Source organism: Triticum urartu, chromosome 5A, assembly GCF_056163025.1.
Source record: "Triticum urartu cultivar PI428250 chromosome 5A, HENAU_Tu73, whole genome shotgun sequence".
NCBI classification, from domain to species: Eukaryota; Viridiplantae; Streptophyta; class Magnoliopsida; order Poales; family Poaceae; genus Triticum; species Triticum urartu.
This window is the reverse complement of record NC_141877.1, coordinates 305,861,889-305,887,107: the sequence shown is the minus strand read 5'-3', so window position 1 is coordinate 305,887,107 and position 25,219 is coordinate 305,861,889. Positions and strand designations below refer to the sequence as shown.

General features: G+C 41.9%; 1 pseudogene; it reads left to right on the top strand.

Moving 5' to 3' along the window:
* Positions 1-320: 320 nt before the first annotated feature.
* LOC147971161 (uncharacterized) lies at positions 321-2,191 on the top strand (annotated as a pseudogene).
* The last annotated feature ends 23,028 nt before the right edge of the window (positions 2,192-25,219 follow it).

Here is a 25,219-nt window from a genome sequence, read left to right as displayed (position 1 = left end):
TCCATCTTGCTTATAAAGCTGAACGTGAAGTGCAGGATCGACAGGCATTGGCGCGAACTAACTTTTCTACAGGTCGATCTTCATCATGGACACCACGTGCATCCTCTACTTCGACTGGACTAGCACCTCCATCAGGAGCCACCTCTAGCCGTGATACAAGAAAGCAGGCACAACCACCACTATCTGCCAAGAGCACACCTGCTGGGCCTGCGCAGAGCTCTTCTTCTTCCATGGCATCAACATGGCACAAAAGTGATATTATTTGTCGCCGTTGTAAGGGAAGAGGACATTTTACGAGAGAATGCAAATCTCAGCGTGTGATGATTGTTACTGGGGATGGTGGGTATGAGTCCGCTGGTGACTATGATGAGGAGACTTTGGCTCTTATTACACATGAAGAACACGGTGGAGATGATTCTGATCATGAGACGCAATACATGGCTGCTGAAGATGCTGACAGGTATGAGTGTTTAGTTGCTCAACGTGTTTTGAGTGTGCAGGTTACATAAGCTGAGCAAAATCAGAGGCATAATTTGTTCCATACAAAGGGACTTGTGAAGGAACGTGCTGTTCGCGTCATCGTAGATGGAGGGAGCTACAATAACTTGGCTAGCATGGAGATGGTGGAGAAGCTATCTCTCACCACAAGACCGTATCCACATACTTACTACATCCAATGGATCAACAACAGCAGCAAGGTTAAGGTAACACGTACTGTTTGTGTGCATTTTAGTATCTCTACATATGCTGATTATGTTGATTGTAATGTGGTACCTATGCAAGCATGTTCCTTATTACTTGGTAGACCAAGGCAATTTGATAAAAAAATTGTACACCATGGTAGAAACAATCAGTATACTCTTGTTCATAAGGATAAAAATATTACTTTGGTTCCTATGACTCCTGATTCCATTTTGAAAGATGATATTAATAGAGCTAATAAAGCAAAACAGGAGAAAAATAAGAGTGAAAATCAGATTGTGGCAAAAGAATTTGAGCAACAAATGAAGCCTAATAATAAACCATCTAGTGTTGCTTCCGAAATTAAACTGAAAAGTGCATGTTTACTTGCCACCAAATCTAATATTGATGATCTAGATTTTAGCAAATCTGTTTGCTATACTTTTGTGTGCAAAGAGGCATTATTTTCATTCGAGGACGTGCCTTCCTCTTTGCCTCCTGCTGTCACTAACATTTTGCAGGAGTTCGCTGACGTCTTTCCACAAGACGTGCCACCGGGATTACCACCTATTCGAGGGATTGAGCATCAAATTGACTTAATTCCCGGTGCATCATTACCCAACCATGCACCATACCGTACCAATTCAGAGGATACGAAGGAGATTATGCGTCAAGTACAAGAACTGCTCGACAAAGGTTATATACGCGAATCCCTTAGTTCTTGTGCTGTTCCTATCATTTTAGTGCCGAAAAAGGATGGTATGTCACGTATGTGCGTTGATTGTAGAGGCATTAATAATATTACAATTCTTTATCGTCATCCTATTCCTAGGCCAGATGATATTCTCCAAAGTTGATTTGCATAGTGGATACCATCAAATTCGTATGAAATTGGGAGATGAATGGAAAACATCATTTAAAACTAAGTTTGGATTATATGAGTGGTTAGTCATGCCTTTTGGATTAACTAATGCATCTAGTACTTTCATCAGATTAATGAATGAAGTTTTACGTGCTTTCATTGGACGATTTGTGGTAGTTTACTTTGATGACATATTGATTTATAGCAAATCTTTGGAGGAATATTTGAAACATTTACGTGATGTTTTTATTGCTCTACGTGATGCACGTTTGTTTGGTGACCTTGGAAAGTACACCTTTTACGCCGACCGAGTATCTTTTCTTGGCTATGTTGTTACTCCATAGGGAATTGAAGTTGATAAAGCCAAGATTGAAGCTATTGAGAGTTGGCAGCAGCCCAAAACGGTCACACAAGTGAGGAGTTTCCTTGGCCTCGCTGGTTTCTATAGGCGTTTTGTGAGAGATTTCAGCACCATTGCTGCACCTCTCAAGGATCTTACCAAGAAGGATGTGCCTTTTGTTTCGGGTACCGCAGAGGAAGAAGCCTTCACGATATTGAAAGATAAGTTGACACATGCTCCTTTACTCCAACTTCCTGATTTTAATAAGACTTTTGAGGTTGAATGTGATGCTAGTGGAATTGGATTAGGAGATGTGTTATTGCAAGATGGCAAACCTATTGCATACTTTTCTAAAAAATTGAGTGGGACTAGTTTGAACTATACTACTTATGATAAAGAATTATATGCTCTTGTTCGGACCTTAGAAACATGGCAACACTATTTATGGCCCAAATAATTTGTTATACATTCTGATCATGAATCTTTGAAACACATTAAAAGTCAAGCAAAACTGAACCGTAGACATGCTAAATGGGTTAATTCATTGATACTTTCCCTTATATCATTAAACATAAGAAGGGTAAAGAAAATGTTATTGCTGATGCATTGTCTCGTCGTTATTCTATGCTTTCACAACTTGACTTTAAAATATTTGGTTTGGAGACCATCAAAGATCAATATGTGCATGATGCTGAATTTAAAGATGTGTTGCAGAATTGTAAGGAAGGGAGAACTTGGAACAAGTTCGTTCTTAACGATGGATTTGTGTTTCGTGCTAACAAGCTATGCATTCCAGCTAACTCCGTTCGTCTTTTGTTGTTACAGGAGGCACATGGAGGAGGATTAATGGGACACTTTGGCGTCAAGAAGACGGAGGATATACTTGCTACACATTTCTTTTGGCCAAAGATGAGACGGCATGTTGACGTTTTGTTGCTCGCTGCACTACATGTCAAAAATCTAAGTCACGACTCAATCCTCATGGTTTATATATGCCTTTGCCTGTACCTAGTGTTCCTTAGGAGGATATATTTATGGACTTTGTTTTAGGTTTACCTCTAACAAAGAATGGGAGGGATAGCATATTTGCTGTCGTGGATAGGTTCTTGAAAATGGCACACTTTATACCGTGTCATAAAAGCGATGATGCTGTTAATGTTGCTGATTTGTTCTTTCATGAAATTATTCACTTGCATGGTGTGCCAAATACTATTGTTTCAGATCGTGATACTAAATTTCTTAACTACTTTTGGAGATGTTTATGGGCTAAGTTGGGGACTAAAGTGCTTTTTAGTACTACTTGTCACCCCCAAACTGATGGACAAACTAAAGTAGTCAATAGAACATTGTCTACTATGCTTAGGGCTGTTTGAAGAATAATAAGAAAATGTGGGAAGAATGCTTGCCTCATATTGAATTTGCTTATAAACGTTCAATGCATTCTGTTACTAAGATGTGCCCTTTTAAAATTGTGTATGATTTCCTACCTCGTGCACCTATTGATTTGTTGTCTCTTCCATCTTCGGAGAAGGTTAATTTTGATGCTAAAGAACGTGCTGAATTGATTTTAAAAATGCATGAGTTAACTAAGAAAAACATTGAGCGTATGAATGCTAAATATAAACTTGCTGGAGATAAGGGTAGAAAGCATGTTGTGTTTGCACCTGGAGATCTTGTTTGGTTACATTTGCGTAAGGATAGATTTCCTAATTTGCGCAAATCAAAGCTAATGCCAAGTGCTGATGGTCCTTTTAAGGTGTTAGATAAAATAAATGATAATGCATATAAACTTGAGCTGCCAGCAGATTTTGGGATTATTCCCACTTTTAACATTGCAGATTTGAAGCCTTATTTGGGTGAGGAAGATGAGCTTCCGTCGAGGACAACTTCATTTCAAGAAGGGGAGAATGATGAGGACATCAATACCAATGTTACACCGACAGCCCCTGCTGCTATACATACTGGACCAATTACTAGAGTTTGCGCATGCCAATTAAATTATCAGGTACTTTCGTTTCTTGGTAATGATTCTAATGTTCATGAGAATATGATGCTGCCTAAATTGGATACATTTGTTTTGCTTACAAATGAAGGGCCAGGCATGGATAAGAGGGATGAATACTGGAGCAAGACCAAGCATGGAGATGATGGCATGCACAAGGGGGTCAAGAACGGAGTTACAAGTGATGATTTCAGGACTTTGAAGCCACCATAAGGAGTGCATGAAGCCTTGGACGAAATATACAAGATGTCACTTCATAAATTTAGTTCAGAGACTATTCTAGGTGCCGCGTCACCTTATTATTGGGCCAGACCTATGTATTTTCGAAATACTTAAGTGTAGGTTGTTTTTAGAGTCCGTATGTGTGGGAAAACAAGAGTTAGGGTTGGTTTTGGACCCCTCTTCCAAGGGCCACGAAATTTCTCCCTCTTCCTCCATATATACAGCCTTTAGTGTGTCGTTTAGACTTTGGGTTTTGTTTAGATTAAAGTTCGCCATAGCTACAACTTCGCGTACTTCGTTTGTGTTCAACGACCAGACAAATGCGTCACAGAACCCCACATTGATCAATAAAGCTTTCTTCTTATATTCACAATATCCAGATTGCAATCTCAGTTTCTTGCTTGTTCTTCGTTTGCCTGCAGGAAACAGACCTTCGTGGTCAGGTTGATCATGCTCCGGCGTGGTCAATAACCTCTCGGAGTTGGTTTAGCGATTGCTAAGGCGCGACGTCCTCGCACGTTCATAGTCGGATTGTCAAAGTCGACTTTCTCCAAAACGATAGCCACCATTTCATCAAAAGACGGGACACCTTTGCCTCTATCAGGTGGTGTTCTATATTTACACTCGACGTCAGTTACGAGAGGGGAAGGGGAAGCGAAAATGATTTGTCTACTGTAGAACTAGACGTGACGTTATTTTTTTCCTCTTAGTTTTGCTGACATGGCAGACGTGAGAACTGTTTTTGCTGAAATGACATGGATGATGATATGAATAGGCTGCATGTTAAAAGAATAGGGAAAAGTGAGGAGCAACTTGTGAAGAATGGTAGATATGTCAGTTGTTGGACTGGTGGATTAACCAGAGTTACAACTAGATCGATAATAAAGTATCTATGAATCTAAATCCCTCCGGATTCCCAATCTCCCGTTCGCCGACGATCCACAAGAAGATGACCCAGGCACATGCGGCGACGATGGCGACGATCATCCTGACGACAAACGCGGCGAGAGTCAGCCTGGAGGTGTGAGGTGACTGGTCGTAAAGGTAGACATCGATCAGGACCCATGCCACGACGGTGAGCAAAAGAGTCATGACGCCCACGAGCATGATGACCACCCACCTGCCAGCCTCCTCGGGCTCCGTCGTCGCCACGAGCTGCTCGTCCAGGAGGTTCTGGTTCTCGATGTCGTTGGCCATCAGGCATCCACGATCAACCTAGGTAGCTTGGCTTGATCGATCTTCTTCACTGCTTCGTGACCGTTCACAAGAATATAATCGCCTATATTTTATTTTTTAAGAGAACATATTATTGTGTATATATAGTTTTTTTTATTTGGGACCCACGAGGCTAAGCCGTATCCGTTTCAGTTTGCACTTACGTGGGTAATTTTTTAGTTACCGTACGGACAACGAATCTTGTACATCGGACCGAAATCAATCCGTAGGGCCCAAACGCTATTCAGCGCTTAACGCGCTGGTTAAAGTGTTCGTACACAGCGCACCCACCATTGTGATAAATCGACCGGCCCAAACTACTAGTCTCGCCTCGACCAATTTTTTTTTGAGAAACACCTGTAACTTTATTCATACTCACCAGTTTTGCGAACCTTCAAGACCTCCAGTTTGTTTCAAGCCGGTCTTCTTGGATTCCGGACAGGGTTTTTTTTCTTGTTTTTATCTTTTATATCTTTATCTTTTTCACTTTTCCTTCTTATTTTATATGTTCTGTTTTTTTAATTCATATTCACTTTTAAAATTTACATTTTTTAAAATTCATGCAGCCTTTTCATATCCGTGAACATTTTCCAAATTATGGAAGTTTCTCAAACTCATGAAATCTTCCAAAAATTTAAAGTTTTCTAAATCCATGAACTTTATTTTCAAACTCGTGATATTTTTCAAATGCATGAACTTTTTCAAATTGGTGAAAATATTCCAACTCCACCAACTTTTTTTTAATCTGTGAATATTTTCAAATCCACTGCATTTAAAATTCCTAAACTTTTTCAAATGTGTGAAAATTTTAAAATCGAAGAACATTTTTAAATCCATGAAACTTTTAAAATTCATGAACTTTTTTGCAAATTCATGAAAATTTCAAATGCGTGAACTTTTCCCAAATTCATGAACATTTTTCAAATGCATGATTTTTTCAAACTCGCGAACTTTTTCCAAAATTATGAACTTCTAAAATCTGTATTTTTTTAATTTGTATACAATTTTAAAACTCATAACTTGTTTCTGATTTTACACTTTTTTAAATTCATAAACTTGCAAAAGTCAACGGTCAAATGGTGAGGTCAGTGGCTGTTGTACTCAAATTGGTGAACGAGCCAGTGAATGGAGCCTAACTGAGCAACGAGTGCGCTGGTGGGAGAGACCATGCGAGCGGCCGTGTGGGCGCTGGTTGGCCGACAAATGCCTACAACGCTGAGAGAGCTCCCATTTGGCGCTTCAGGCGCCAGGGAAGCTCCTTGGCACCCACGCACCGGTCTTGGTGGGCGTCGGTCCATCTACTCGGTCGCATTTGAGAAAAAAAATCACAAAAAACGAAAAAAACATGAATTCAAAAAAGTTCATAGATTTGGAAAAAAATCATGAATTTGGAACCAAATCATCGATTTGAAAACAAGTTTGTCGAATTTGAAAAAATACATCTTTTTTTTAAAGATTGTTGAATTTAGAAAATAAGAAGAAAGAAGAACATACAAATAACATGTAATAAATCACAACAAAGTGAAGTGGTCGGCTGGTTGTCGCGTTTTACACTAAACTTGCTTGTCCATGGTTCAAATCCCAGATATCTTCATCGCCAAGTCAAGACCGGAGTGGTTTTTATCTGATTTCGGGAGCAGGTCGGCCATTCGAGGACGACGTTGCACAGTTGGTGTTAAGGAGCTACAAAGAACTAGTTTTAGCCTCAACGAGCAAGAGACGATGTTGCACAACAGTATAAATCGAGATGCAGCCAAACTTGAAGACCGCTTTAGGGGCTACTAACGGTGTTACTACCCAAAGGTGCCTCACCTTGCCGGATACCGGCCCAAGTAGGCCAACGCGAGGCCCTCTAGGTTGGTTCCACCTTGGGCCATTAGTCCGGCCCATGGGCTCTATAGGAGGAAGATTCGAGAAGCCTTAACATTCATACTAAGACTACAAGTCTCACTCCCCTTATCAAGGCAACCTAATTTACTCAGAATTTCTTTCTTAAAATTCCTATACACACCCTCAACATTGATATGCATCCTTTCCGATCCTCAACCTTCTAGCTTTCTCCTTCCATTTATCTATAACATGAAGGCAAAATATAGGAGCAAGCCAGCTCTTGCACACCTCCTCTCTAAAGCTATCTCTCTAGCCAACAAATTTCAAATCTAAAGATGTCACTGTGTAGGGAATGCACCCTCGAATTCAAATGAAGTGGCACTTATCAGAGAGCTCTCGGTTCCACCCAAATACAATTGCCAAAGGAAGGGATAAATCTCATTCTGAAGAGACCAATATTCTATCTAGTTTTTCAAAGGTGTGATTATCCCAATTATTAGCCCAGGTATATTATCTCCCTTCGAGTTGTACCTCATTTAGTCCATTCACCTCTATGATGGAATTAAAGGCATGGCTCCATCTAGAAAGTACACAAGGCTTATTCTTCTCAATGGTTCTGCTGATGATCTCCCATGACCACAACTCCACTACATTTGTTGCAAACAACAGCAAACTGAACTAGACACTCATACTTGTCCTCTATGTGAGTAGGTTCATAAAACACAATCAGTTGTCATGCAAACAGGGTAATATTATTCTTAATATGGAAGTTTTTTAGGGTCCTTAATATGGAAGTTTTTTTTGAGGGAAACCATGGTCTCTTTATTACATGATAATATATGGTACAATTGTACTGTCATTCGGCTGTGATACATCTCCAACATATCTATAATTTTTTATTGTTCCATGCTATTATATTATCTGTTTTGGATGTTATATATGCATTAATATGCTATTTTATATTATTTTTGGGACTAACCTATTAACCTAGAGCCCAATGTCAGTTTCTGTTTTTTTCCTTGTTTTTGAGTTTTGCAGAAAAGGAATACCAAACGAAGTCCAAACGGCATGAAACCTTCATGATGATTTTTCTTGGACCAGAAGACACCCCAGAGACTTGGATATCAAGTTGTAAGAGCCACAAGGCGGCCACAAGGGGGGAGGGCGCGCCCCCACCCTTGTGGGCCCCTTGTGACTCCCCTGACCTAATTCCTTCGCATATATATATATATATATATATTCACATATATTCCCAAAGCACCAGAAGCATCCACGAAAAGACTTTTCCACTGTTGCAACCTTCTGTACCCGTGAGATCTCATCTAGGGACCTTTTCCGGCACCCTACCCGAGGGGGCCTCGATCACGAAGGGCTTCTACATCAACTCTATTGCCCTTCCGATGAAGCGTGAGTAGTTTACCACAGACCTACGGGTCCATAGCTAGTAGCTAGATGGCTTCTTCTCTCTCTTTGATTCTCAATACCATGTTATCCTCGATGTTCTTGGAGATCTATCCGATGTAATACTCTTTTGCGGTGTGTTTGCCGAGATCCAATGAATTGTGGATTTATGATTAGCTTATCTATGAATATTAATTGAATCTTCTCTGAACTCTTTTATGCATGATTTGATATCTTTGTAATTCTCTTCGAATTATCGGTTTGGTTTGGCCAACTAGATTGGTTTTTCTTGGAATGGGAGAAGTGCTTAGTTTTGGGTTCGATCTTGTGGTCTCCTTTCCCAGTGACAGTAGGGGCAGCAAGGCACGTATTGTATTGTTGCCATCGAGGATAAAAAGATGGGGTTTTCATCATATTGTTTGAGTTAATTCCTCTACATCATGTCATCTTACTTAATGCGTTGCTCTGTTCTTCATGAACTTAATACTCTAGATGTAGGCAGGAGTCGGTCAATGTGTGGAGTAATAGTAGTAGATGCACAATCGTTTTGGCAACTTGACACAAACGTTATGCCTATATTTCATAATCATTGCCTTAGATATCGTCATAACTTTGCGTTTTTCAATCAATTGCTCGGCAGTAATTTGTTCACCCACCGTATTATTTGCCATCATGAGAGAAGTCTCTAGTGAAACCTATGGCCCAGGGTCTATTTTCCATCATACAAGTTTCCTATCTAGAATATTAGTTTCCGATCTACTATTTTTGCAATCTTTTACTTTCCGATCTATAAACCAAAACCCAAAATATTTTCTTTATCGTTTCTTTAGTTTCATCTATCTCTATCAGATCTCACTTTTGCAAGTAACCGTGAAGGGATTGACAACCCCTTTATCGTGTTGGGTGCAAGTTGTTTGATTGTTTGTGCATGTATTAGGTGATTTGTGCATTGTCTCCTACTAGATTGATACCTTGGTTCTCAAACTGAGGGAAATACTTATCTCTACTTTGCTGCATCACCCTTTCCTCTTAAAGGGAAAAACCAACGCAAGCTCAAGAAGTAGCAGGAAGAATTTCTAGCGCCGTTGATCTACGCCAAGTCAAGACATACCAAGTACCCATCATAAACTCTCATATCTTGCATTACATTATTCACCATTCGCCTCTCATTTCCCTCCCCCCACTTCTTAAATGATTTTCGAAAAGATTTGCCTTGTCTTCGCCCCTCTTCCGTTTGTCTTCTTCGTTTGCTTGCCATGTGTTGGTGTGCTTGCTTGCCTTTATGTCTCAACCAAAGAATGTTGATCCTCACTTTAGGAGGTTGGAATAAATTGAAAATAATGTTAGGAGCTTCATGTCTTTACAATTTGAGCATAATAGTTTCTTTAGAAATGAGCTTACGGAGAAGATAAGTTTTATGGAGTACATGAATAAAGAGCTCGATGATATGTCTAAGGAATTTTCTGGTTTGAAATCTCAGTTTGCTCATCTTGAAAATTTAGTAGGCCAAATTTCTGATAAACAAGCTACCTTAGTAAATAAGATGGCCACTAAACCGGAGTCCTTACATAATGATGAAGATCTTAAAGTGATTGATGTGACTCCTATTGAATCTTTGTTTTCCAATATAAATCTTGATAAAGATGGGACTGGAGATGAGTCAACCTTAGTTAAAAGGCATCCCAATGATTCGGAGTTTTTAGATCTTGATGTAAAAATTGATGAAAGTGGGATTGGAGAGGTCAAAACTTTAAGTAGCAATGAACCCACTCTTTTGGATTTCAAGGAATTTAATTATGATAATTGTTCTTTAATAGATTGTATTTCCTTGTTGCAATCTATTTTTAATTCTCCTCATGCTTATAATCAAAACAAAACTTTTACTAAATATATCGTTTATGCTATGATGCAATCTTTTGAAAAAAAGTTTGAATTGGAAGTTTCTATCCCTATAAAACTTTATGATGAGTGGGGACCTCTATTAAGATTAATATTAAAGATTATGAGTGCCATTCTTTGTGTGATTTGGGTTCTAGTGTTTCAACTATTCCAAAAACTTTATGTGATCTGTTAGGTTTCCATGAATTTGATGATTGTTCTCTTTAGATTTGCATCTTGCGGATTCCACTATTAAGAAGGCTATGGGAAGGATTAATGATGTTCTTATTGTTGCAAATAAGAATTATGTTCCCGTAGATTTCATTATTCTTGATATAGATTGCAATCCTACATGTCCTATTACTCTTGGTAGACCTTTCCTTAGAACGATTGGTGCAATTATTGATATGAAAGAAGGAAACATTAGATATCAATTTCCGTTAAGGAAGGGCATGGAACACTTTCCAAGAAAGAAAATTAAATTTCCATGCGAATCTATTATGAGAGCTACTTATGGATTGCATACCAAAGATGACAATACCTAGATCTATTTGTGTTTTTATGCCTAGCTAAGGGCGTTAAACAATAACGCTTGTTGGGAGGCAGCCCAATTTTATTTTTGTTCTTTGCTTTTTTGCTTCTGTTTTGCAATGAATAATTCATCTAGCCTCTGGTTAGATGTGGTTTTATGTTTTAATTAGTGTTTGTGCCAAGTAAGACCTTTAGGATGGCTTACGGTGATAGTTGATTTGATCTCGCTGAAAAACAGAAACTTTTGCGCTAAGGAAAACAATTCTCATTTTTAACAGAAGCGTGATAAAATACTGATTGTTTTTGCAGAATATTAATAAATAAATTTATTATGTTTTCATAATTTTAGAATTTTTTGAGTTGCAGAAGTATTCGGGAGTTACAGATTACTACATATTGTTCTGTTTTTGACAGATTCCGTTTTCTATGTTTTGTTTGCTTATTTTGATGAATATATGGGTAGTATCGGAGGGTATGAACCATGCAAAAGTTGGAATACAATAGATATTACACAAATATAAATAAAGAATGAGTTCACAACAGTACTAAAAGTGGTTATTTATTTTCTTATACTAACGAAGCTTATAAGATTTTCTGTTGAGTTTTGTGTTGTGAAAATTTCAAGTTTGGGGTAAGGACTTGATAGACTATGGAATAAGGAGTGGCAAGAGCCTAAGCTTGGGGATGCCCAAGGCACCCAAATGTAATATTCAAGGACAACCAAGAGCCCAAGCTTGGGGATGCCCCGGAAGGCATCCCCTCTTTCGTCTTTGTCTATCGGTAACTTTACTTCAGGCTATATTTTTATTCACCACACGATATGTATTTTCCTTGGAGCGTCTTGTATGATTTGAGTTTTTGCCATTTAGTTTGCCACAATCATCCCTACTATATACACCTTTTGAGAGGGTCACACATGAATCATGATTTATTAGAATACTCTATGTGCTTCACTTATATCTTTTGAGCTAGGTAATTTTGCTCTAGTGCTTCACTTATTCTTTTTAGAGCACGCCGGTGGATTTATTTTATAGAAATTGTTGAACTCTCATACTTCACTTATATTGTTTTGAGAGTCTCTAAACAGCATGGTAATTTGCTTTGGTTATAAATTTAGTCCTAATATGATAGGCATCCAAGAGGGATATAATAAAAACTTTCATATAAAGTGCATTAAATACTATGAGACGTTTGTTCCTTATGAGTGTTTTGAGATATAAAGATGGTGATATTAGAGTCATGCTAGTGAGTAATTGTGAATTTGAGAAATACTTGTGTTGAGGTTTGTGAATCTCGTAGCATGCATGTATGGTGAACCTTTATGTAACGAAGTTGGAGCATGACGTATTTTTTGATTGTCTTCCTTATGAGTGGCGGTCGGGGACAAGCGATGGTCTTTTCCTACGAATCTATCCCCCTAGGAGCATGCGCGTAGTACTTTGTTTTGATGACTAATAGATTTTTGTAATAAGTGCGTGAGTTCTTTATGACTAATGTTAAGTCAATGGATTATACACACTCTCACCCTTCCACCATTGCTAGCCTCTCTAGTGTCGCACAACTTTCACCGGTACCATACAACCACCATATACCTTCCTCAAAATAGCCACCATACCTACCTATTATGGCATTTCTATAGCCATTCCGAGATATATTTCCATGCAACTTTCTACCATTCCGTTTATTATGACATGCTTCATCATTGTCATATTGTTTTGCATGATCATGTAGTTGACATCATATTTGTGGCGAAGCCACCTTTCATCATTTTTATACATGTCTCTCTTGAGTCATTGCACATCCTGGTACACCGCCGGAAGCATTCATAGAGTCATATTTTGTTCTAGTATCGAGTTGTAATTTTTGAGCTGTAAGTAAATAGAAGTGTGATGATCTTCATTATTAGAGCATTGTCCCATTTGAGGAAATAAAAGAAAAGAGAATGCCCAAAAAAAGAGAAGGCCCAAAAAAACGAGAGAAAAAGAGAGAAGGGGCAATGTTACTATCCTTTTTCCACACTTGTGCTTCAAAGTAGCACCATGATCTTCATGATAGAGAGTCTCCTATGTTGTCACTTTCATATGCTAGTGGGAATTTTTCATTATAGAACTTGGCTTGTATATTTCAACGATGGGCTTCCTCAAATTGCCCTAGGTCTTCATAGCAAGCAAACCGGATGCACAACCACTTAGTTTTCTTTTCGAGCTTTCATAAACTTATAGCTCTAGTACATCCGTTGCATGGCAATCCCTACTCACTCACATTGATATCTATTGATGGGCATATCCACAACCCATTGATACGTCTAGTTGATGTGAGACCATCTCCTTCTTTTTTGTCTTCTCCACAACCACCATATTCTATTCCGCCAATAGTGTTATGTAAATGGCTCACGCTCATGTATTGCGTGAAAGTTACAAAAGTTTGAGAACATCAAAAGTTTGGAACAATTGCTTGGCTTGTCATCAGGGTTGTGCATGATTTGAATATTTTGGGTGATGAAGATGGAGCATAGCCAGACTATATGATTTTGTAGGGATAAGCTTTCTTTGGCCATGTTATTTTGAGAAGACATAATTGCCTTGTTAGTATGCTTGAAGTATTATTGTTTTTATGTCAATATTAAACTTTTGTTTTGAATCTTATGGATCTGTACATTCATGCAACAATAAGGAGAATTACATGGATAAATATGTTAGGTAGCATTCCACATAAAAATGCTGCTTTTATCATTTACCTACTCGAGGAAGAGCATGTAACGCCCTCGATGCGGCTATATCTCCCACGTGTCGAAGCACGACTTAGAGGCATAACCGCATTGAAAGCAATGTCGCAAGTGAGGTAATCTTCACACAACCCATGTAATACATAAGGGAAAAGATACATGGTTGGCTTACAATCGCCACTTCACAACAATACAAGAATAAAGCTTTACAACATCCAAATACAATCAAGGTCCGACTACGGAACCAAAATAAAGAACAACCCCAAATGCGATAAGGTCCCCCGATCGACCCCAACTGGGCTCCACTACTGATCAACTGAAAACGAAAAAAGACAAAGGACAAGATCTTCATCGAGCTCCTCCTTGAGCTTGGTTGCGTCACCTACTCGGTAGCATCGGCACCTGCAAACTGGTTTTGGAAGTATCTGTGAGTCACGGGGACTCAGCAATCTCACACCCTCGTGATCAAGACTATTTAAGCTTATAGGTAAGGTAAAGGTATGAGGTGGAGCTGCAGCAAGCGACTAACATATATGGTGGCTATCATACACAAATGAGAGCGGGAAGAGAAGGCAAAAGCATGGTCGAGAAATCTATGATCAAGAAGTGATCCTAGAACAACCTACGTCAAGCATAACTCCAACACCATCTTCACTTCTCGGACTCCGCCGAGAAGAGACCATCACGGTTACACACGCGGTTGATGTATTTTAATTAAGGTCAACTTTAGGTTTTCTACAACCGGACATTAACAAATTCCCACCTGCCCATAACCGCGGGCACGGCTTTCGAAAGTTCAAATCCCTGCAGGGGTGTCCCAACTTAGCCCATCACAAGCTCTCACGGTCAACGAAGGATATTCCTTCTAGCGGGAAGACCCGACCAGGCTCGGAATCCCGGTTACAAGACATTTCGACAGGTAAAACAAGACCAACAATACCGCCCGATGCGCCGACATCCTGATAGGAGCTGCACATATCTCGTTCACAGGGCAACACCGGATGAGCGCTCCGTACAACTGAAACCAGCCCTCAAGTTTCCCCGAGGTGGCGCTGCAAAGGACTCTAGTTCGGACCAACACTTAGACAAGCACTGGCCTGGGGGGGGGGGGTTAAAATAAAGATGACCCTCGGGATGCGCGACTCCCAAGGGAAAAAGGCTAGGTGGCAAATGGTAAAACCAAGGTTGGGCCTTGCTGGAGGAGTTTTATTCAAGGCGAACTATCAAGGGGTTCCCATTATAACCCAACCGCGTAAGGAACGCAAAATCCGGGAACATAACACCGATATGACGGAAACTAGGGCGGCAAGAGTGGAACAAAACACCAGGCATAGGGCCGAGCCTTACACCCTTTACCAAGTATATAGATGCATTAATTAGATAAGAGATATTGTGATATCCCAACAAGTAAACATGTTCCAACAAGGAACAACATCTCCATGTTCCAACAAGGAACAAACTTCAATCTTCACCTGCAACTAACAACGCTATAAGAGGGGCTGAGCAAAGCGGTAACATAGCCAAACAACGGTTTGCTAGGACAAGGTGGGTTAGAGGCTTGGTTCAACAATATGGGTGTCATGATAAGAAAGTGGTAGGTATCGCAACATAGGCATAGCAAAAGAGCGAGCAACTAGCAAGCAAAGATAGAAGTGATTTCGAGGGTATGGTCATCTTGCCTGAAATCCCGCAAGGAAGAAGAACGAGTCCATGAAGAAGAAAAACGGACGTAGTCGAACGGGTCCTCACAAACGCGATGTTACCGGACCCAACCCGAAGAAGCAACACCGGAAACAAGAACACAACATACTAAACAACCAACACACGAACATGGTATGATATGCGGGATGCGGTATGTGATGCATATGCATGATTTGCAAAGGAATGATTGAACCTGGCCTCAACATGGAAATCCAAGAGTTCCACTGGAAAGATGAGGTGATTTCGGTTGAAAACTATATAAAGATCACCGGAATCGGATGCACGGTTTGGAAATGGCAAGCAAAACAAATATGGCACCGGTCTGCGATAAACAGCAAGTAGCCATCTAAATGCATCAAGATAAATATTCTACAGCACCCAAACATGGCAAAAAAATACATGGAAGAGATCCATTCAAGAATCTTAACAAAAGATCAACACTGAGCTACGGCTAATTCACTCAATAACAGGTTCAAACAAGCATGGCAAAAGTGCAAACGATAACAGGTTTCAGACTTAGTGAAATTAACACAAGCCTGGAATTTATCATCAGGAAGCAATGTTTAGAGCACGAAAACTACATGCTACAGGAACTTAACATGGCAAATCAAGGCATGGCATGAAGCTAATCAAAGCACTTAACAAAAGTCCCTTAGTGACCTTGAGCCACAAGGGATCAGAAAATACAATTGCAAGCATCTGAACATGGCAAAAACATAAAGGGATTTAGACTTTGTGAAAAACTGGATTGACTCAAGCTAGGGTGCTCCATAAATGCAAACAAAGACATGGATGGATAGAGCACCACAATATTAACAAAATATCCTTACTGATCATCCTCAAAAGAGGCAAGGATCACTAGGAAACAACATGAACATATGGCATAACGACAAAAATAGGACAAGGACTTGGTGAAATTCTAAGTCCCTGAAATCAGCGTTAACGATTACGCTACTTTGCAATCTTGTACTAGTCACCACAAATAACACAAAAATACATGGCAAGAACCTCTGTAAAGAAGGCATGGCATATAACAAAACACATGTAGAGCTCAGGGTCATAGCATGCACACATTAAACATGGAAAAAATGACAAAAAGCTATTTGATGAAATAGATCTGACAAATTACTCACATAGCCCTCTTCCAACAGCATTTCGGGCATCAAGATGAGCTCAAATGAAAATGATGCAATGAGATGAAATGATGTACTCGTCGAGACGAACATTTTGATATGCTACACACGCAAATCGGAGTTACGGATGGAGAGATACAACATGATGAAGATTGCAAAAATTCTAGGGTTAGTAGGGAAAAAGTCAACCGTGGAGATTTAGATCTCAGATCCAGATCGGGATGTCGCCGGAGTTAATGTAGCGCACGGAGCTCGAAGTTTGCCGGAGGGTCACCAGAGGTCGGAGAAGAGGGTCGGCGAGGTCGGGGCGCCGGATCCCGCCGGATCCGAGCCGGAGAGGCGGCGGGGAGGCGCGGCTGCGGCGGAGGAGGAGGAGTGGGGCGGCGAGCGCGGATGGCGGCGCCGGCGAGGATCCCATGCGGCGGAGCGGCGGCCGGCGGCGCCGGCGGACGGAGGGCGCGGGCCGGCGCTCACGGCAGGCGCGCGGAGTGCGGGCCGGGAGGGCCAGCCGTGGGCTCGCGGGCCTGCGGCGATGCGTGGCGGCGCTTGCCACGTGGCGGCCCAGGAGAGGCTGGGAGCGGTGGCGCGGGGACGGGCGGACATGTCCGTCGGCGCGGGAAAAGTGTCCGGCGGTGGAAGGAGGAAGATTGCTAGGGTTTCGCCCGAATTTTTGGAGGAGGCCTTTTTATAGGTAGAGGGAGCTAGGAGAGTCCAAATGAGGTGCGGTTTTCGGCCACGCGATCGTGATCGAACGACCGAGATGATGGGGGAGGTTTAGGTAGGATTTGGGCCCCTTTGGAGGGGTGTTGGGCTGCAACACACACGAGGCCTTTTCGGTCCCTCGGTTAACCGTTGGAGTATCAAACGAAGTCCAAATGGGACGAAACTTGACAGGCGGTCTACTGGTAGTAAACCAAGGCCGCATGACAAGTCTCGGTCCAATATGAAAACGTTTAACACCCGCACACGTAAAGAGGTAGAAAGGACTATCGGAGGACATAGGAGCACCGGAATGCAAAACGGACAACGGGGAAAATGCTCGGAAGCATGGGACGAACATGTATGCAAATGAAATGCACATGATGACATGATATGCAATGCATGACACGCAAGCAATGACAACGCAACAACAGCAAATAACTGGAGGACACCTGGCACATCGGTCTCGGGGCATTACAACACTCCACCACTATGAGAGGATCTCGTCCCGAGATCTAGAATGGCACCGGAGGGAAAACGGAAGAGGAAGAGAAAAGGTAAACTAAGTTGCTTATTTGACAAATGAGTGAGACCAAAGAACCTTGAAAAGGTTAAGCCATATCGAGAAAAGAATACAACGGATATGACGAAGTTTAAAAACACTCCGTTAGACAAGAGGAACAAGGAAGAACAACTTCGGGCAGCACTCCGATTAAAAAGAAAGGAATTGAATAAGAACTTGATAAGGTGATAGAACTTGAAAAGAGGGCACGACACTCCGGTTAAATGGACAATCATGTAAAGAACATGATCTTTGACAAATGAGATGATGGGTTGAGAAGATCAACATCACAATGCCTCCGGAACGAAAGAATAGAATATAGATAATTGAAAGAGAAGAATGGAGAAGAAAATGCCGACTTCTGTCACAACATAGCTTAAAAAGGCATCTTTTGGAGAAGGGTCGAACGGAGTTCTTAGAAAACCAACAACAAAAAAGAGTAAGCTTAATATGGTCTTATGGAATACATCTCAAATTATGAGGTGACAACCTGCCACTCGCGGAAAAAGATTGGATTTGGTATGAACAAGGAGACGAGAAAAATATTTCACCGGGAGGATAGATGAAGAACTTGGATCACTTATAAGCACCATAATTAGCAACAATCCTTAGGGAAGGCTTTAGGTGTACTATAACCCCAGATAACTCCAATGAAGAGGTTGATGGACTTAAAATACCTCATTCTTAACAACATGTGAATCATGAGACATGAACTCAAATTATCAAGAATGACATAACACCACCTCAAAAGATATGCGTGAAAGAATTGCACTCCGGATTGAAAGATGAAGAATGCTTGAGCTCCTCTGAAAAGAATCTCGATGAACACTTCGAGAAGGAAATATAAATCCTTGATGAACCATCATGTAGAACCTTCATGAAGAACTCCGGTAAACAAAAAGAATAACGAAAATAAAGAGAAGTTGGAAACACAAGGTGAAACCTTGTAATGATTTAGATGGATCCCCGTGATAATTAGAGCTTGGAACTCCGGGAAAGAAAGACGAGCACTTGAAACCAAGAATTTAATCATCGTGAACAAACTCCGGAACAAAATATTAACATATGGATGAAACAAGAATAAGAATTAGATTATGCTTATCCTTCACCAATTAAATTGATGACAATCAACGAATTTGGCACACTACTTATTCTCGTAGAAAGGATTAAGATAGATATCGCGCCAACTAGAGAAGGTCTTCAACGAAACACCGGTAGGATTGGAACAACGAATAAATTGATAAAGAAGACAAATCTTGAACGAACCACCGTAAGAATTGGAAATGAACGAAGTAAAAGGGATGAATCACCGGTAAGAATTAGCAAATAAATGAAGATGCTTGAGAGAATTTAGATCCATGAGAACAAAGGAATCACGACTGATTAGAGATCTCTTGAATGATGCACCAGTAAGTTTGGAGAATGATAACTGAAAGCTGAGAATGAATAAACCTGAATTGATGGACTCCGGATAATCAAACTGAGAAGACTCTTGAATTTTCTCCGTATAGGTGAAAAGAATTCTCACAATCCAAAAACAACTATGAGAGGATGGCAACAAGCTAGAATGACGAATCTTTGAGCGAACGGATAAGATATGGAGGAAAAACTCTTCTTCGGTCTTCAAAATCTGAGAATGACAACGAGAAACACCACCAAGTATTGTTGAGGCACTCCGGAATGAAAAATTGGAAAGGTTGAGCCAACAATGAAAAGAATTCGCCAGATCTTGGAGAAAAACATTTGACTGATGATAATTCATACTTACGTCACACTTTAGAAGATTTGAGAAAAACTTCGGGAGAATAAGAAGAGTCAGGTAAGATCATGGGAAAAGACCTGTGGGTTAGGGCCCACTCAAAAGATACACCGTAGAATGATTTAAAAGAGAGAAAGCACTGGTTGAATGGAACGAAAGCAGAGTGGAAACACGAATCTTCGAGATATCTTGAGCACTCCGGAACAAATGAATATCAAGCGGGGAATGATTATGAGGTGCACCGGCATAAGAAAAGCATTTGAAATACGGAAAAGAATATGATCAACACTGAAATCTTGACTTGAATCCACCGGAGAAGAAAAGAATGAAGAATGACGAATGAGTAGAGCATCTTCAAGAGAATCACCGTGTAGGAACGTGAAGGAAAAGAATGGAGAGACTTCCATCGATAAAATGGATAGTTGGAAAAGAAATCTGGGTCCTCGAAGAAAAAGGGTGGGTGGGTGGGAAAACAAAGAAAACTTGGAACGGATGAAGCAAACACCGTTGAGAAGAACTGATAATTGATGTTGCGAATGTTGAAGTGATCGGATCCACTAGAAGAGAAACACACCGGTGAAAAGGATTGACATGACAATCTCAATTGTCATGAAGGATTGGTATTCACATCGGAGTATGAGAACACCATTTGGGGAAGGTACGGAATCATCACTTGACATTGAAGCAACTCGAATACCACAACTCAAAACAAAACAAAGGATTGGCTTGCGGAATAAGCCGGAACAAACATATGATAGAGATTTCGTTCAAAGTTTTCGTGGTGGGGCCTACACGGGCTCGATCGTACGGCACCATCATGTACAAGGCAGTGCACATGACATACAAAGCATCCCCGAGTCAGCATAGCCAAGGACTCTTTAAGACACAACGAGACCACTGTAAAACCGACCGTGAATAGGCGGACCACTAGACGTCGAACCCCAATTTCAAATCATACATCTGTCGGAAAGATATCCTAAGAGCTACTTGAATTCCCACTTATAAACTCCCGAAATTTTCCGGTTATGCAATCAGGTGTTGGGGATACAGGGGAAGCATAATAGCTGACCCAAAACTAACAAATCCTACATCCAGCTCTATCCATCCTTCAACACATAACCAAGAAACCTTCAGAAATCGTTTACCTCAACCTTCAAAAAGCATCCGTTATACGAGTTATGGCAATACTCCCGAACTCCCGCCCCAGTACTGGGTGGCGTCGAGGTTATCTCACCAACAACTGCATAAAAGAGATTTTCGATGTCGGCGAAAACTAAACTCAGGTATTCCAGAACTGCAACGATAAAATTGTGACGACAACACCTCGGAGCTCAACTCCCGGGACACTGCCACAACCCCTAAATGACAGGAGGCACCAAGAACAATGTTCTCGTCACAAAACCATCGGAACGATTCCAAGATACCCACGTGATGCTAAAAAAATTTTAAGTGAAATTTGAGAAGAGAAGAGTCAAAACTCTACGTCAGGATACCTCACCAGAGCGACGAAGGGACTGGGAAGTAAAAAGAATTCCTAACTCTCCGATATATAATTCCTAAATGACTCAAAACATTTTTCTAGACTCAACAATGCCAACGATTAGATCAAGTAGGGGGCTCCTAAGGTCGGGGATGGCTCTGATTACCAACTTGTAACGCCCTCGATGCAGCTATATCTCCCACATGTCGAAGCACGACTTAGAGGCATAACCGCATTGAAAGCAATGTCGCAAGTGAGGTAATCTTCACACAACCCATGTAATACATAAGGGAAAAGATACATAGTTGGCTTACAATCGCCACTTCACAACAATACAAGAATAAAGCATTACAACATCCAAATACAATCAAGGTCCGACTACGGAACCAAAATAAAGAACAACCCCAAATGCAACAAGGTCCCTCGATCGACCCTAACTGGGCTCCACTACTGATCAACTGAAAACGAAATAATACAAAGGACAAGATCTTCATCGAGCTCCTCCTTGAGCTTGGTTGCGTCACCTGCTCGGTAACATCGGCACCTGCAAACTGGTTTTGGAAGTATCTGTGAGTCACGGGGACTCAGCAATCTCACACCCTCGTGATCAAGACTATTTAAGCTTATAGGTAAGGTAATGGTATGAGGTGGAGCTACAGCAAGCGACTAACATATATGGTGGCTATCATACGCAAATGAGAGCGGGAAGAGAAGGCAAAAGCATGGTCGAGAAATCTATGATCAAGAAGTGATCCTAGAACAACCTACGTCAAGCATAACTCGAACACCGTCTTCACTTCTCGGACTCCGCCGAGAAGAGACCATCACGGTTACACACACGGTTGATGTATTTTAATTAAGGTCAACTTCAGGTTTTCTACAACCGGACATTAACAAATTCCCACCTGCCCATAACCGCGGGCACAGCTTTCGAAAGTTCAAATCCCTGTAGGGGTGTCCCAACTTAGCACATCACAAGCTCTCACGGTCAACAAAGGATATTCCTTCTAGCGGGAAGACCCGATCAGGCTCGGAATCCCGGTTACAAGACATTTCGACAGGTAAAACAAGACCAGCAAGACCGCCCGATGCGCCGACATCCTGATAGGAGCTGCACATATCTCGTTCACAGGGCAACACCGGATGAGCGCTCCGTACAACTAAAACCAGCCCTCAAGTTTCCCCGAGGTGGCGCTGCAAAGGACTCTAGTTCGGACCAACACTTAGACAAGCACTGGCCTGGGGGGGGGGGGGTTAAAATAAAGATGACCCTCGGGATGCGCGACTCCCAAGGGAAAAAGGCTAGGTGGCAAATGGTAAAACCAAGGTTGGGCCTTGCTGGAGGAGTTTTATTCAAGGCGAACTATCAAGGGGTTCCCATTATAACCCAACCGCGTAAGGAACGCAAAATCCGGGAACATAACACCGATATGACGGAAACTAGGGCGGCAAGAGTGGAACAAAACACCAGGCATAGGGCCGAGCCTTACACCCTTTACCAAGTATATAGATGCATTAATTAGATAAGAGATATTGTGATATCCCAACAAGTAAACATGTTCCAACAAGGAACAACATCTCCATGTTCCAACAAGGAACAAACTTCAATCTTCACCTGCAACTAACAACGCTATAAGAGGGGCTGAGCAAAGCGGTAACATAGCCAAACAATGGTTTGCTAGGACAAGGTGGGTTAGAGGCTTGGTTCAACAATATGGGTGTCATGATAAGAAAGTGGTAGGTATCGCAACATAGGCATAGCGAAAGAGCGAGCAACTAGCAAGCAAAGATAGAAGTGATTTCGAGGGTATGGTCATCTTGCCTGAAATCCCGCAAGGAAGAAGAACGAGTCCATGAAGAAGACAAACGGACGTAGTCGAACGGGTCCTCACAAACGCGATGTTACCGGAACCAACCCGAAGAAGCAACACCGGAAAGAAGAACACAACATACTAAACAACCAACACACGAACATGGTATGATATGCGGGACGCGGTATGTGATGCATATGCATGATTTGCAAAGGAACGATTGAACCTGGCCTCAACATGGAAATCCAAGAGTTCCAATGGAAAGATGAGGTGATTTCGGTTGAAAACGATATAAAGATCACCGGAATCGGATGCACGATTTGGAAATGGCAAGCAAAACAAATATGGCACCGGTCTGCGATAAACAGCAAGTAGCCGTCTAAATGCGTCAAGATAAATATGCTATAGCACTCAAACATGGCAACAAAATACATGGCAGGGATCCATTCAAGAAGCTTAACAAAAGATGAACACTGAGCTACGGCTAATTCACTCAATAACAGGTTCAAACAAGCATGGCAAAAGTGCAAACGATAACAAGTTTCAGACTTAGTGAAATTAACACAAGTCTGGAATTTATCATCAGGAAGCAATGTTTAGAGCATGAAAATTACATGCTACAGGAACTTAGCATGGCAAAGCAAGGCATGGCATGAAGCCAATCAAAGCACTTAACAAAAGTCCCTTAGTGACCTTGAGCCAAAAGGGAACATAAAATACAATTGCAAGCATGTAAACATGGCAAAAACATAAACAGATTCAGACTTTGTGAAAAACTGGAGCATGCAAATCAGTTAACGAGTAGGCATGTTTACGAGCTCGATGCACTCACTACAGAGCATGGCATGACAAACTAAGCATACACCCATCAAGAATACATGGCATAGAAGCTATACATGGCAAGAACAACCACATAGCATGCACGGATCAATATCAACATCCTCGGCAAAATCGCTAACAAGTCAACAATCTGCCAGGATTCACGATATAGCAAAAGTAGAGCTCGATTGACTCAAGCTAGGGTGCTACATAAATGCAAACAAAGACATGGATGGATAGAGCACCATAATATTAACAAAACATCCTTACTGATCATCCTCAAAAGAGGCACGGATCACTAGGAAACAACATGAACATATGGCATAACGACAAAAACAGGACAAGGACTTAGTGAAATTCTAAGTCCCTGAAATCAGCATTAACGATTACGCTACTTTGCAATCTTGTACTAGTCACCACAAATAACACAAAAATACATGGCAAGAACCTCTGTAAAGAAGGCATGGCATATAACAAAACACATGTAGAGCTCAGGGTCATAGCATGCACACATTAAACGTGGCAAAAATGACAAAAAGCTATTTGATGAAACAGATGTGACGAATTACTCACATAGCCCTTTTACAACAGCATTTCGGGCATCAAGATGAGCTCAAATGAAAATGATGCAATGAGATGAAATGATGTACTCGTTGAGGCGAACATTTTGATATGCTACACGGGTAAATTGGAGTTACGGATGCAGAGATACAACATGATGAAGATTGCAAAAATTCTAGGGTTGGTAGGGAAAAAGTCAACCGTGGAGATTTAGATCTCAGATCCAGATCGGGATCTCGCCGGAGTTACTGTAGCGCACGGAGCTCGAAGTTCGCCGGAGGGTCACCGGAGGTCGGAGAAGAGGGCCGGCGAGGTCGGGGCGCCGGATCCCGCCGGATCCGAGCCGGAGAGGCGGCGGGGAGGCGCGGCTGCGGCGGAGGAGGAGGAGTGGGGCGGCGACGCGCGGATGGCGGCGCCAGCGAGGGTCCCACACGGCGGAGCGGCGGCCGGCGATGGCGCCCGGGGGGCTGGTGGCGGCGCCGGCGGACGGAGGGTGCGGGGAGGCGCGGGCCGGTGCTCAGGGCAGGCTCGGGCCGGCGCTCACGGCAGGCGCGCGAAGTGCGGGCCGGGAGGGCCGGCCATGGGCTCACGGGCCTGCGGCGGCGCGCGGCGGCGCTTGCCACGTGGCGGCCCAGGAGAGGCTGGGAGCGGCGGCGCGGTGACGGGCGGACATGTCCGTCGGCGCGGGAAAAGTGTCTGGCGGTGGAAGGAGGAAGATTGCTAGGGTTTCGCCCGAATTTTTGGAGGAGGCCTTTTTATAGGTAGAGGGAGCTAGGAGAGTCCAAATGAGGTGCGGTTTTCGGCCACGCGATCGTGATCGAACGACCGAGATGATGGAGGAGGTTTAGGTGGGTTTTGGGCCACTTTGGAGGGGTGTTGGGCTGCAACACACACGAGGCCTTTTCGGTCCCTCGGTTAACCGTTGGAGTATCAAACGAAGTCCAAATGGCACGAAACTTGACAGGCGGACTACCGGTAGTAAACCAAGGCCACATGACAAGTCTCGG